Genomic DNA, 13129 nt, shown 5'->3' on the forward strand with positions numbered 1-13129 from the left:
CTTCAAACACCAGTGTCTCTGCCTCTGATCTTTCTCCAACACCACGTTATCTCCCCATCACCAACACCCACCCCTCCAAAATTCATCCTGTACCCCTCAGCTCTTCCACAAAAATGCACCTGGACCAGCGCTGGTGAGAGTAGGTAAACTCACTGTAATTGTTACTTCAACTTCTGAGCCTTTGGCTTGTAGTCATGTCCTCTGTGCACTTTGCAAGAATGGCTCTTAATGTCTTCTCCAAGACACATCATGAGCTACCTGACACCAGATAACCCAAGGAAAAAGTACGAACCATATTGCAAAATGTTAATAATCACAGTGGAATTGTACAGAAAGGAATTGACGGTTTTTACATTAATGGATTAAAAGAAAGAATTGCTGGGGATATTCAGTTCTGATGAAGGGTCATTGAGCTAAAATATTAACTCTGATCCTCCTTCATCAGATTTCCAGCAGTTTTTATTTTTATATTGCAATCGACAATAATGAATATGACCTGAATCTAAATGTAGCTCCTTGCTGTTGAATTTTAACTATTCATTTCACTTGCTCCATTCAGCAGGATCAATGGATGTGAAGAAAAATTCATTCAGGTATTTCATGATTCTTTTTTGTGTCCAGATTTATTGTCAAGCATTGAAGAAAACTGAGCTAGCGGCCTTCATTGGTTAACCTTGGAGGTTGAGATCACTTCTGATGAACTGCTTTTTTCCAAGATTCTGCTTCGATTTTCTCTTCTTATCTGAAAGCACTGCCTCTTGCTAGGGCAGCATTCAATGATACATAAAACTATGAGGGTTCTGGATTGTATAAACGTGAAGAACATTCTCTCAGTGGCCACTTTATTGGAACACCTGTACTCCTGCTTGTTAATGCAAATATCTGATCAGCTGAACACGTGGCAACAACTCATTGCATTAAATCCATACAGACATGGTCAAGAGGTTCTGTTATTGTTCAGACCAAACATTAGAATAGGGAAGAAATGTGACTTTGACTGTGAAATGATTGTTGGTGCCAGACGGGGTGGTTTGAGTATTTCAGAAAATGTTGATCTCCTGGGAATTTCATGCACAACAGTCACTAGAGTTTACAGAGAATGGTGTGACAACAAAAATAAATCCAGTGAGTGGCAGTTCTGTGGGATTAAATGAATTGTTCATGAGAGTGGGCAGAGGAGAATGTCCAGACTGGTTCAAGCTGACAGGAAAGCGACAGCAACTCAAATAATCACACATTACAACAGTGGTGAGCAGAAGAGCATCCCTGAATGCACAACACATCAAACCCTTGAAGTGGATGGGCTACAGCAGCAGAAGACCACGAACTTGCAAATCAGTGGCCACTTTATTAAGTATGGGAGGCACCTAGCAAAGTGACCACTGAGTGTATTTCCCTTAACAATGAGGTTAAACTTTCTTTGGGGGGGGGAGGAGTTAATGTTTTAATTTATTGTTAAAAGAATTAGGCGGGGGGAGATGAAGACTGGGAATTCCACCCAGATTATGGTAAGGAAATTCAGTGCCCGAAGGATTGTAGAAAGAGTTGAGTAATAAAGATAGCTGAAGCATGGAACTTGCCTTTCAAATCTTCAAGCCTGCACCAACCAACAAACTCCTCTTTATATTAAACAGTCCCAAAACCTGCCCCCAGCTTCTGCCTCTTACCTAAAGAAGATTAGCTTTATTTGTCACCAGTACATCAAAACACACAATGAAGTGAGTTGCTCTGTGGCAAGAGAATCAGAAAAAGGTTTAATATCACTGATGTATGTGGTGAAATTTATTGTTTGGTGGCAGCAGTACATTGCAATATATAGTAATAAAAAAACTATAAATTAAAATAAGAAATATATATTAAAATTAAATTATGTAGGTAGTGCAGAAAGAGAGCAAACAAGAATAGTGAGGTCATGTGCATGCATTTCAGACCTTTCCGAAATTGGATGGCAGAGGGAAAGAAGCTGGTTCTATGACATTGAGCGTGTGTCTTCTGGTCCTGTGCCCCCTTGTTAATGTTAGTAATGAGAAGAGGACATGTCCTGGCTCATGGGCGTCCTTACTGATGGATGCTGCCTTTTGAGTAATCGCCTTTTGAAGGTGTTCACTATGCTGGGGAGGCGAGTGCCCGTGATAGAGCTGGCTGAGCTTGCAACCTTCTGCAGCTTTTTTCCAATCCTGTGCAGTGGCCCCTCCATACCAGACAGTGATGTAACCAGTTAGAATGCTCTCTGTGGTACATCTGGAGAAATTTGCAAGAGTCTTTAGTGACATACCCAATCTCCTCAAACTTCCAATGAAATCCAGCCACTGTTGTGCCTTCTTTGTAATTGCATCAATATGTTGAGCCCAGGATAGATCCAACACATAAACATGGGAAAATCTGCAACTACTGGAAATCCAAAGCAACATACACAATGCCGGAGGAACTCAACAGGTCAGGTAGCATCCATGGAACTGAGTAAGTAGTCGACGTTTCAGTCTCGGCCTAAAGCGTTGACTGTTTATTCAGCCTGACCTGCTGAGTTCCACCAGCATTTTGTGTGTGTTACTATAGATCCAACACATTCTGGGGATTGCGCTGGTGGGGGGGGAGGGGGAGTAAACCTGGAAGTGTTGCCATGCTTCCGGCACCAAAGTAGCATGCCCACAACTCATTAACCCTAACCGTATGTCTTTGGAATGTGAGAGCAAACCCACACTGTCACAAGGAGAACATAAACCTCCTTACAGACAGTGGCGGGAATTGAACCCGATTTGGTGTTGCTGTGAAGGGACTTTGGTAAATGTTGCACTATCATGCTGACCCTTAGAGGCTGCAAAGCAAATTGCTGAAGAAAAGCTGGAGGGAAAAAAAAACCTACTTTGGAAAGGGCAATGCTGTACTTCAAGAATCAACCCAAATAGCTGGGCAAATTCCATTGTTTCACTGTTAGCCTTGAGAAAATGGCATTCATCCTCACTTCCTTGTTATTTTGAAGAAGTGGTCATTACCGCACATAAACAGAGCCACAAAACATCACAGCTGCTACTCAGCAGGCTAAATTGCCTTTTGTCTATGTGTTAATTGATGTGTAATAACAATCAGCTTCTCCAGGCCAGAAGCTCATTTTAATATCTTGTAAGTCCTTGTTAGAAATTTCAAGCTTTTACATTTTAACCTGTATGTTTGTATCTCTCTCTTTCCTCGTCTGTTTGGTGTGTTGATCTCAGTGATTTAGGGCACAAATTAGAGATTCAACATACAAGATTGCCTATTGCCATTTCCAGTGCACTAGTGTAAAGAAGAATGAAAGATTTGTTATTTCAGATCTGATTGAGCACTAAAAAAGCACATTAAGATAAACAACATAATAATAAAAAATGCATTAAATATAAGTACTTATGTAAGATAGCAAATATACATTGATTCATTGTAGGTCTATAAAGTGGCATGAGGCACAGGAGTGCCTCATAAGGTGACTGACAGGAAATTATAAAGTGTGGTTGTTGTGGAGTGGGTTATTGGGTGGAGGTGTTGATCAGCCTTACTGTTTGGGGAAAGTAATTGTTTTGGTTCTGGTGGTTCAGGCATGGATGTTACCTAGTCTTGACCCTGAAGGGACTGGGTCGCACAGTCCACGAGCAGGGCAGGTGGGATCCTTCATGATGTCACTGGCCCCTTTCCCGCACTTTTCTGTACATGTGTCCTTGAGGGCAGGTAGGCTGGTGGCACTAATACACTGGGCAGTTTTGACTACCTGTCATAGAGCCTTCTAGTCCACGGCAGTGCAGTTTCCGTACCGCGCAGTGAAGCAGCTTATTGGGATGCTCTCTACTGCACGTCTGTTGAATGACGTAGTATAGATGTGTGTAGTCCAGCTCTGTTCTGCCTCCTCAAAAGTAGGAGCGTTGGTGAGCTTCCCTAATTATGCATAACGTGTTCTGGGACCACGAGAGCTTGTGTGAGATGAGCTCTCCCAGGAATGTCAAACTGTTCGCAGTTTCCAAAGCTGTGCCACCAATGTGAAGAGGGGTGTGAGTGAGGGCGAGTACCCCTGAAGTTGATAACCCTCTTCTTTGTCTCGATAGCATTAAGGAAGAGGTTACTGCCTGGCACCAGGCCTTGAGCTCTTCCGCCTCCTCTCTGTAGGCCGTCTCATCGTGGTTGGTGATGAGCCCCATCACTGTCGTGTCATCAATGAACTTGACAATGTGATCACGTGGGTGTTGAGCTGTGCAGAGTGTACAGCATTGGGCTCAGCACGTAGCCCGGGGGGCACCCATGTCCAGGTCTGCCATCTTTTTGTAATTCCAAAACATTAAACTAATTGAAAAGGAAACAAAAGAGCCGAGAAATACAAGCTTTAGTTTGTGTTCACTTTAAGCGAGGCGCACACATATCACATGGTAACATGACACATGCAATTCACTTATTTTTACATATAACCCATAATGAATTATTTAAATGAACAAGGATGCTTAACAAAACAATATATTTACAATATTACTCAAACACTGCTGTAATATTAAATACACAACTAGTATGATGGGGAGGGAGGAGTGGTTGTGCATCCTGACTCTGAGGTCCATGATATGGAATATTGCCGTGGGCTGAGAACGGATGAAGTTTAATTATAATACGTCCTTGTGAAGAAGGCTAATGGAATGTTGGCCTTTATTACAAAGGGAATTGAGTACAAGAGCAAGGAAATTCTTTTGCATTTGTACAGGGCCCTGGTGAGACCACACCTGGAGTATTGTGTACAGTTTTGGTCTCCAGGGTTAAGGAAGGACATCCTGGCTGTAGAGGAAGTGCAGCGTAGATTCACGAGGTTAATTCCTGGAATGTCCGGACTGTCTTACGCAGAGAGGTTAGAGAGACTGGGCTTGTACACGCTGGAATTAAGGAGATTGAGAGGGGATCTGATTGCAACATATAAGATTATTAAGGGATTGGACAAGACAGAGGCAGGAAATATGTTCCAGATGCTGGGAGAGTCCAGTACCAGAGGGCATGGTTTGAGAATAAGGGGTAGGTCATTTAGAACAGAGTTAAGGAAAAACTTCTTCTCCCAGAGAGTTGTGGGGGTCTGGAATGCACTGCCTCAGAAGGCAGTGGAGGCCAATTCTCTGGATGCTTTCAAAAAGGAGCTAGATAGGTATCTTACGGATAGGGGAATCAAGGGATATGGGGACAAGGGAGGAACCGGGTATTGATAATAGATGATCAGCCATGATCTCAGAATGGCGGTGCAGGCTCGAAGGGCCCAATGGTCTACTTCTGCACCTATTGTCTATTGTCTATTGTCCCCAACAAGGCTGCCTGTCCTCAATGGTCAATTCATAGATTTAGACTGGAGCTCTGGAAACAACACAAAGAGGGGCCAATCTTTTTAGGGCAGAAACAGAAGTAAAAATAAAGGAGATGAGTATGCCCACATCTGGCTATTTACACAGAATTTTGAAAATATATTTTTAAACATTCCTAGTTCAGGTACTTGTAAGCATCTGGTGCATATTAACACAGAACATAAAAGAGTTCAGCACAGGAACAGGACCTTTAGCCCACAACAAATGCAATGTCACATTCTGATAAACAAATTGATCCCACTCCCCTTCTCTATTCCCACTGTCCTTTTACTTTTCACCTGCCCATTACTTCCCCCTGGGTCCCCTCCTCTTTCCCTTCCTACTATTGTTACGAAGGATGTAACAGCTCTGATGGGCAGAAGGGTGCAGGGTTGCCCATGTCCCCCTCCCCGGGAGAATTACAAACTGTTACCGTTGCCAGGCTGTTAATGAGAGAGAAAGAGATGAAACAAAACATACTGGGACTGGAACATTTGCTTCAGACAAGGGAAAGATAACACCGGGGGAGAGAGACCATATTATGACTCCTGTAAGACTCACGGCTCCGGAGAGGGCTATTTACTTGGTACTATTCTGTTCATTAAAATTCCTCAGTGGACAGCCAGAGTGGGCTGGTTTGATGGGCTAAGCCATTCAAAACTGATTGACACCTGAGACCCCGTGAGTAGGGATAAAAGTGAGGTCTGTGGAGACACCCCTCAGACACACCAGGAGACACACTAGTGAGCACTGTTTAAGTGTTGGAACCCACGAGAAAAGTGTGGGGCATCAGAGACCGAACGAAGGATTGGTCAATTTTAACTCACAGTGTTTATAGCGAGGCCGGTGGGGGCTTGTGTGTGTATCCACCCTTGCCTGGGTGACAAGTCCACCATAGAAGAACAGTCTAGCTAAAGGACAGAGGGGTCATACCTGAATGGCCACAACAACACATCCATGGATCAGGATCGTAAAGGAAGGTTTGCAAGACAATAGCTGTCACTGTTTGCTCGCTCTCTCTCTCTCTCTCCAACAATTACAACACATCGACCAACAACTACCTCAGCCTGTATGAACTGAACTGAACTTTATACTCACATATGACAATTCATTATCCCCTAGACAACGATAGAGCTTGTTTAGTATTTATTATTATTATACCCTCACTTTTAGGTTTAGTATTGCTAACGTGTATTATCTGTATATTTGCACTGTTGATATTGATTTGTATATTTTACTAATAAACACTGTTTTGAAAATAGTACCAGACTCCAATGGATACTTCTATTTTTGCTGGTAAGACACCCAGTTATGGGGTACGTAACACTATGCTCCACTCTCCTCTCCTCTTTCTTCTCTGGCCCTTGACCTTTCCCACCCACCTGGCTTTGCCTGTCACTTTCCAGATAGCCTCTCTCTCTTCCTCCCCCCCCCCCCCCACCTTTTCATTCTGGCTTCTACCCCCTTCCTTCTTAGTCCCGAAGAAGGGTCTCGGCCCGAAACATCGACTGTTTATTCTTTTCCATAGATGCTGCCTGACCTGCTGAGTTCCTCCAGCATTTTGTGTGTGTGTTACATTAAACTATATCTCTAATGTCTGAACATGATTCCATTATTCTATCAGCTTCTGCACTAACTTGGTAGCCCATTCTTGGCACCTCTCTGTGCAAAATATCTGCCCTACACATTGCTTTTAAACTTCCTCCCTCTCACCCTAAATGTATGCTCTCTAGTACTTAACATTTCTACCCTGGGGAAAGATCAAGTTTGACTAAGTGCCTAAAAAGAATAATGTTAGCGGCCTTAATAACTATTGCCCGGTAGCACTCACATCGACAGTGATGAAATTCTTTGAGAGGTTAGTCATGACTAGACTGAATTCCTGCCTCAACAAGGACCCGGACCCATTGCAATTTGACTATTGCCATGATAGGTCAACAGCAGACGCAATCTCAATGGCTCTGCACACAGCTTTAGACCACCTGGACAACACAAACACCTACGTCAGGATGTTGTTCATCGACTATAGCTCAGCATTTAATACCAGCATTCCCACAATCCTGATTGAGAAGTTGCAGAACCTGGGCCTCTGTACCTTCTTCAGCAATTGGATTCTTGACTTCCTAACTGGAAGACCACAATCTGTGTAGATTGGTGATAACATATCCTCCTTGCTTTCGATCAAAACTGGCGCACCTCAAGGATGTGTGTTTAGCCCACTGCTCTACTCTCTATATACATATGACTGTGTGACTAAGCATAGCTCAAGTACCAACTATAAGCTTGCTGCCAATACAACCACTGTTGGTAGAATCTCTGGTGGTGACAAGAGGGCATACAGAAGTGAGATATGCTAATTAATAGAGCGGTGTCACAGCAACAACCTGGCACTCAAGGTCAGTAAGATGGAAGAGCTGATTGTGGACTTCAGGAAGGGCAAGAGGAAGGAACACATACCAATCCTCAGAGGGATTAGAAGTGGAGAGAATGAGTAGCTTCAAGTTCCTGGGTGTCGAGATCTCTGAGGATCTAACTTGGTCCCAACATATCGATGTAGATATAAAGAAGGCAAGAAAATGGCTACATTTTATTAGGAGTTTGAAGAGATTTGGCATGTCATCAAATACTCTCAAAAACTTCTGTAGTTGTACCGTGGAGAGCATTCTGACAGGCTGCATCACTGTCTGGTATGGGGGGGGGTAGGGGCTACTGCACCGGACTGAAAGAAGCTGCAGAGGTTTGTAAATCTAGTCAGCTCCATCTTGGGTACTAGCCTACAAAGTACCCAAGACACCTTCAGGGAGTGGTGTCTCAGAAAGGCAGCGTCCATTATTAAGGACCTCCAGCACCCAGGGCATGCCCTTTTCTCACTGTTACCATCAGGTAGGAGGTACAGAAGCCTGAAGGCACACACTCAGCGATTCAGGAACAGCTTCTTCCCCTCTGCCATCCGATTTCTAAATGGACATTGAATCTTCAGACACCACCTCACTTTATTCCCCCCATATACAGTATTTTTGTTTTTGCACAGATGTTTTAATCTATTCAATATACATAATTGATTTACTTATTTATTATTATTATTTTATTTATTATTATTTTTTTCTCTCTGCTAGATTATGTATTGCATTGAACTGCTGTGAACTTAACAAATTTCACGTGACATGCTGGTGATAATGTACCTGATTCTGATCTCTCTCACCCACGTACAGTGCCCTACCAGTAAAGAAAATAGGTATTTTTATCTCTTCATCCCGACTCCTTATAATTTTATGTATCCCTTATGCAACCTTCCACTTCTTTCACAAGTCCTTTTCCACGTGAAAGACAAAGAATGGATTAAACTGACACTTCCAAGCAAGGCTGTTGAAGATCCTATTTGTTGGATGAGGTATTAAAGTGATGACTTATCAGCAGTCCCTAATGGCTACGAAGCCTTTATCGAAAGGAGTTAATTCATCGGAGTCCTGTGTAATATTTATCCCTTGGCCAAATCACATGCTAGTCTACATTGGGGAATTAGCAGCAGAGAGTCAGCAATTTTAATTACCTTGGGCGTTAACATATCGGATAACCTGTCCTGGGCCCATCACATAGGAATCACAATGAAGCAGCACCAGATCTTGGGTGATCAGCTTATGACTTCTACAGTTACTGTGAAAAGTATCCTGACTGGTTACATCATGGTCTTGTATGACAATTCGAATGCGTAAGAACATAAAAAGTTGCAGAATGTAATGGACTTCAGATTCAGTTTATTGTCATTTAGAAACCACAAATGCAATGCAGTTAAAAAATGAGACAAGTTCCTCCAGAATGATATCACAAAAGCATATGACAAAACAGACTACACCAGAAAATCCCCATAACGTTTGGCAATCCCCAATCCAGAGTCTGGAGAGGCTGCTGCATATTAATATCGCGCCTCTGTCCTAGCGTGTTACCCGGAAAGGAGCTCCACATCCACCAGACAAAACAAGACCAAAAGCTAAAGCTACAAGACCTGCACAAAACCACATAGTTACAACATATAGTTACAACAGTGCAAACAATAGCATAATTGATAATAAAAAAACAGACCATGGGCACAGTAAAAATAGTCCAAAGATGTTAAAGAACTATAAGTTCAAAAGAAATCACAACACAGTTTCCACAAGTCCCCAGGGTTCCCCACGCTGGTGGCAGAAGGGAATACCCCCGCTATGGACTTCCACAGCGCCGCCCGACTCAGCCTCGCAGACACAGCACACACCGAAAGCGACCTGACCGTAGCCGACTCCGAGTCCGTCGAACCTCCGAGCCGACGACCATCCCCTCCGGCACAGCTTCTCCAAGCACCATCCTCTGCTGAGCGTATTAAGATGGCCCCTCCAACGGCCATCGGCAACGCGACCCTGAGGACTGGGGGCCTGTTCTTCCCAGCAGAGTCCTGGACCTCACAGAAGCAGCAGCAATGAAGAATCTTCCTGGAGATTTCCCGATGTTCCTCTGTGCTCCCACGTCCATTTTCAATCGAGTATGATTGTGCACGACACCCCACTTCACAAATAACAGATAATCAGCTCCGGAGTGGCCACTGCAATCTGCGTCGCGCCGCCATCTTGGAAATTTTTGCCTCTGAACAATAATCATAATCCAAAATATTTAAATAGTTCTGAAGCTCTTATAAATAATCTGAAAGTATCACCATCATCATCATGTGCCGTGTTGTATGATGTGAGTGACCTTGACTGACTTTAGCAAATTTTTCTACAGAAATAGTTTACCATTGCCTTCTTCTAGGCAGTGCCCTTACAAGATGGGTGACCCCAGCCATTATCAATACTCTTCTGAGGTTATCTACCTGGAGTCAGTGGTCCCATAACTCAGACTTGGTCTAATATACAGTATCATGGGCACATTCCTCCCCACCACCAGTAGTATATATAGTAGGTGTTACCTCAAGAAGGCAACATCTATCATTAAAGATCCCCGGCAACTTCTCACCACTACTATTGGCAGGAGGTACACGGAAGCCTGAAGTCCTTCATCACCAGATTCAAGAATTTCCTTTCAACCAGTTGGTTCTTGAACTATTCTGCACAAACCTGTTGCAAGGATTACCCTTTAGTATTAATGTTCAGTTAGGCGCAGAAAGTATCTTTATTTACCCACAAGTACCTTTATTGACTCTGTTCACAAGCACATGAATTTACACAACTGAATACCCGTGTGCACACCTACAAAGTTTTCCTGTCCCTCCACGAACAGTCAAAGAATAGAAAAGGTAATACCCAGAAAAGGAGTCTACACTGGCCATGCGTTCCTCGTGGTCCCGATCCAAACTCCATATGCCCGTGGGGTACACCACGTCTGCAGAGTTGCCGCTCCATTGCATTCAAAACCTCTGCTTTTATACTCTTTTCTTACCAGTCCAAATGTCACATTTCAGACTTGTTGGCTGTGGGTCGTCTGACTGACATTCTTATTGGCTCTATCTCAAGTCAGCACCCATTTATTGCCCTCTTCCTCAAGTCACAACTGGCAATTTATGGCTTTTTGTTCTAAACAGTTACTAAGCCAGTAACCAGCTCAAATCAGTTAGAGCAGACGCAGACCCAATCATTCGCAAACCTGTATGTTATATCTAAACAAACAACACCTCACAAATAACTTCTTATTCAAAATTATCTCTAGTCCAAAAGATTACCTGGAGCATCATTGTGTCTACTTTAAAGCATTGATTCAGTCAAGCAAAACCAATTCACAAAATGAAGGATGCAGAGCAGCTTCACAAAATGGCAGTCTCAATTCCTTCAACCTCATGGCAAGAACAAAGACAATTGGTCTGTCTGCTTCTACTGTCCTAGATTCATTCGAATCCATTGATTTGAAGACTGTAGTTCTTTCTGGCCAACAACTAATTACTACCAGTAAAGCAACACTATGACCACTTTGACAACTTTACACAACTTTCTATTTTTGTTATTCTTTTATAATCTATATTTAGTTTTTGCTTTACTTGTGAATACTGTTTATCTGATGCTATGTACCTGCGATGCTGTGCAAGTAAATTTTTCATCGCACCTGCACATACATGTACTTTGTATTTGAACATATGACAATAAACTTTGACATGACTTAAACAAACTGACTAGTCATTTCGACATTGTTGTTCATAGAGGCAATCTAATAGCAAATTAGCTGCTGTTTGCCTCTGAACAATAATCATAATTCAAAATATTTAAATGGTTCTGAAGCTCTTATAAATAATCTGAAAGTACCACCATCATCATCATGTGCCGTGTTGTATGATGTGAGTGACCTTGACCGTCTTTAGCAAATTTTCTACAGAAATAGTTTACCATTGCCTTCTTCTAGGCAGTGCCCTTACAAGATGGGTGACCCCAGCCATTATCAATACTCTTCAGAGGTTATCTGCCTGAAGTCAGTGGTCCCATAACTCAGACTTGTGAAATGCACCAGCTGCTCCCATGACCCTGATCTGGGAGGGATAAACAGGTGCTACACCTTACTCAAGAGTGAGCTGTGGGCTAACAGAGTGTAAGAGTGATTTGCACCTCCTTTGGTAGAGCATATCTCTATCCCACCTCCCATTTGAAAGTATAACCTACTGAATATTGAAAGGCCTAAATAAAGTGGACGTGGAGTGGATGGTTCCAAATCATAAAAGAATCTATGATGAGTGGGCTCAGAATAGAAGGGTATCCTTTTAGAAAAAAGTTAAGGAAGAATTTATTTAGCCAGGGGGTAGTGAACCTGTGGAGTTCGTTGCCAGAGATGGCTGTAGAGGGTGAGTCTTTGGGTGTATTTGAAGCGGAAGTTGATTGGTTCTTGATTAGTAATGGCATCGAAGATTCTGGGGAGAAGGCAGGAGAATAGGGATGAGAGGGTGTATAAATTAGCCACAATTGAATGGTAGAGCAGAATCAATGAGCTAATTCTGCTCCTATGTCTTATGGAATATTTCTATATTCCTATCTTTATGTCTTATTCCTTTATGGTCTTATGGAAAGGAATGCAAAAGGCACTACTTAAATGCAAGTTTTCTTCACCCAACAACAAAGCCCTAAATTGTTACTCTAAACCCACAGTCAACAATGGTAAACATTCCTCGAGAAAAGAGGAATTTCAAGCAGCCCAGAATATCCGCGATCGACAGACAATTAGAGAGCTGTTGTTAGTGGTTTTCCCATCCTCTTAACTAAATGCGTTTTAGGTGTGTTTACTCCATGTAAGCAAGGCAGTCTGACAGGTGTATATTGTTCAGGATTCCATGGCTGTTTCTGGTCTTTGAGTTTGTCATACCAGGGAGAGGACAACATATTTGTTTTGTGCAGGCAACTTTGGCACTGCAAAGCAACAGCAGTTGTATTATAGCAAGACAAAGAAGAAAGGAATTGGATATTAGGGAAAGAATGGAGAGCTACCTGCAACTTGACAAAAGGTCATTGTGACAAGACTCAGTGAGAATAACAAGTGAGAGAGGCAGATGAGGGATAGACTGGAAACAACAGCTGGATGTGGTAGAGACAGTAATACCCAAGGTAATATCACATGAATAACTTATAATGGGAGAAATCAACACCACCAAGAAATGTATTCATGGTTGGTGGTGCTACACATAAAACATAAAGCAACCGTGCAATCTGTCGCACACTTTGAATAATTACAAAATTCATAATCAAAGAAAATTTACTATCCAAGATCCAAATTGCATTTATTATCAAAGTACGTACGCAGTATACAACCCTGAGATTCATCTTCCCCACAGACAGCCACAAAACAAAGAAAACCAT

This window comes from Hemitrygon akajei, chromosome 30, assembly GCF_048418815.1.
Source record: "Hemitrygon akajei chromosome 30, sHemAka1.3, whole genome shotgun sequence".
NCBI lineage: Eukaryota > Metazoa > Chordata > Chondrichthyes > Myliobatiformes > Dasyatidae > Hemitrygon > Hemitrygon akajei.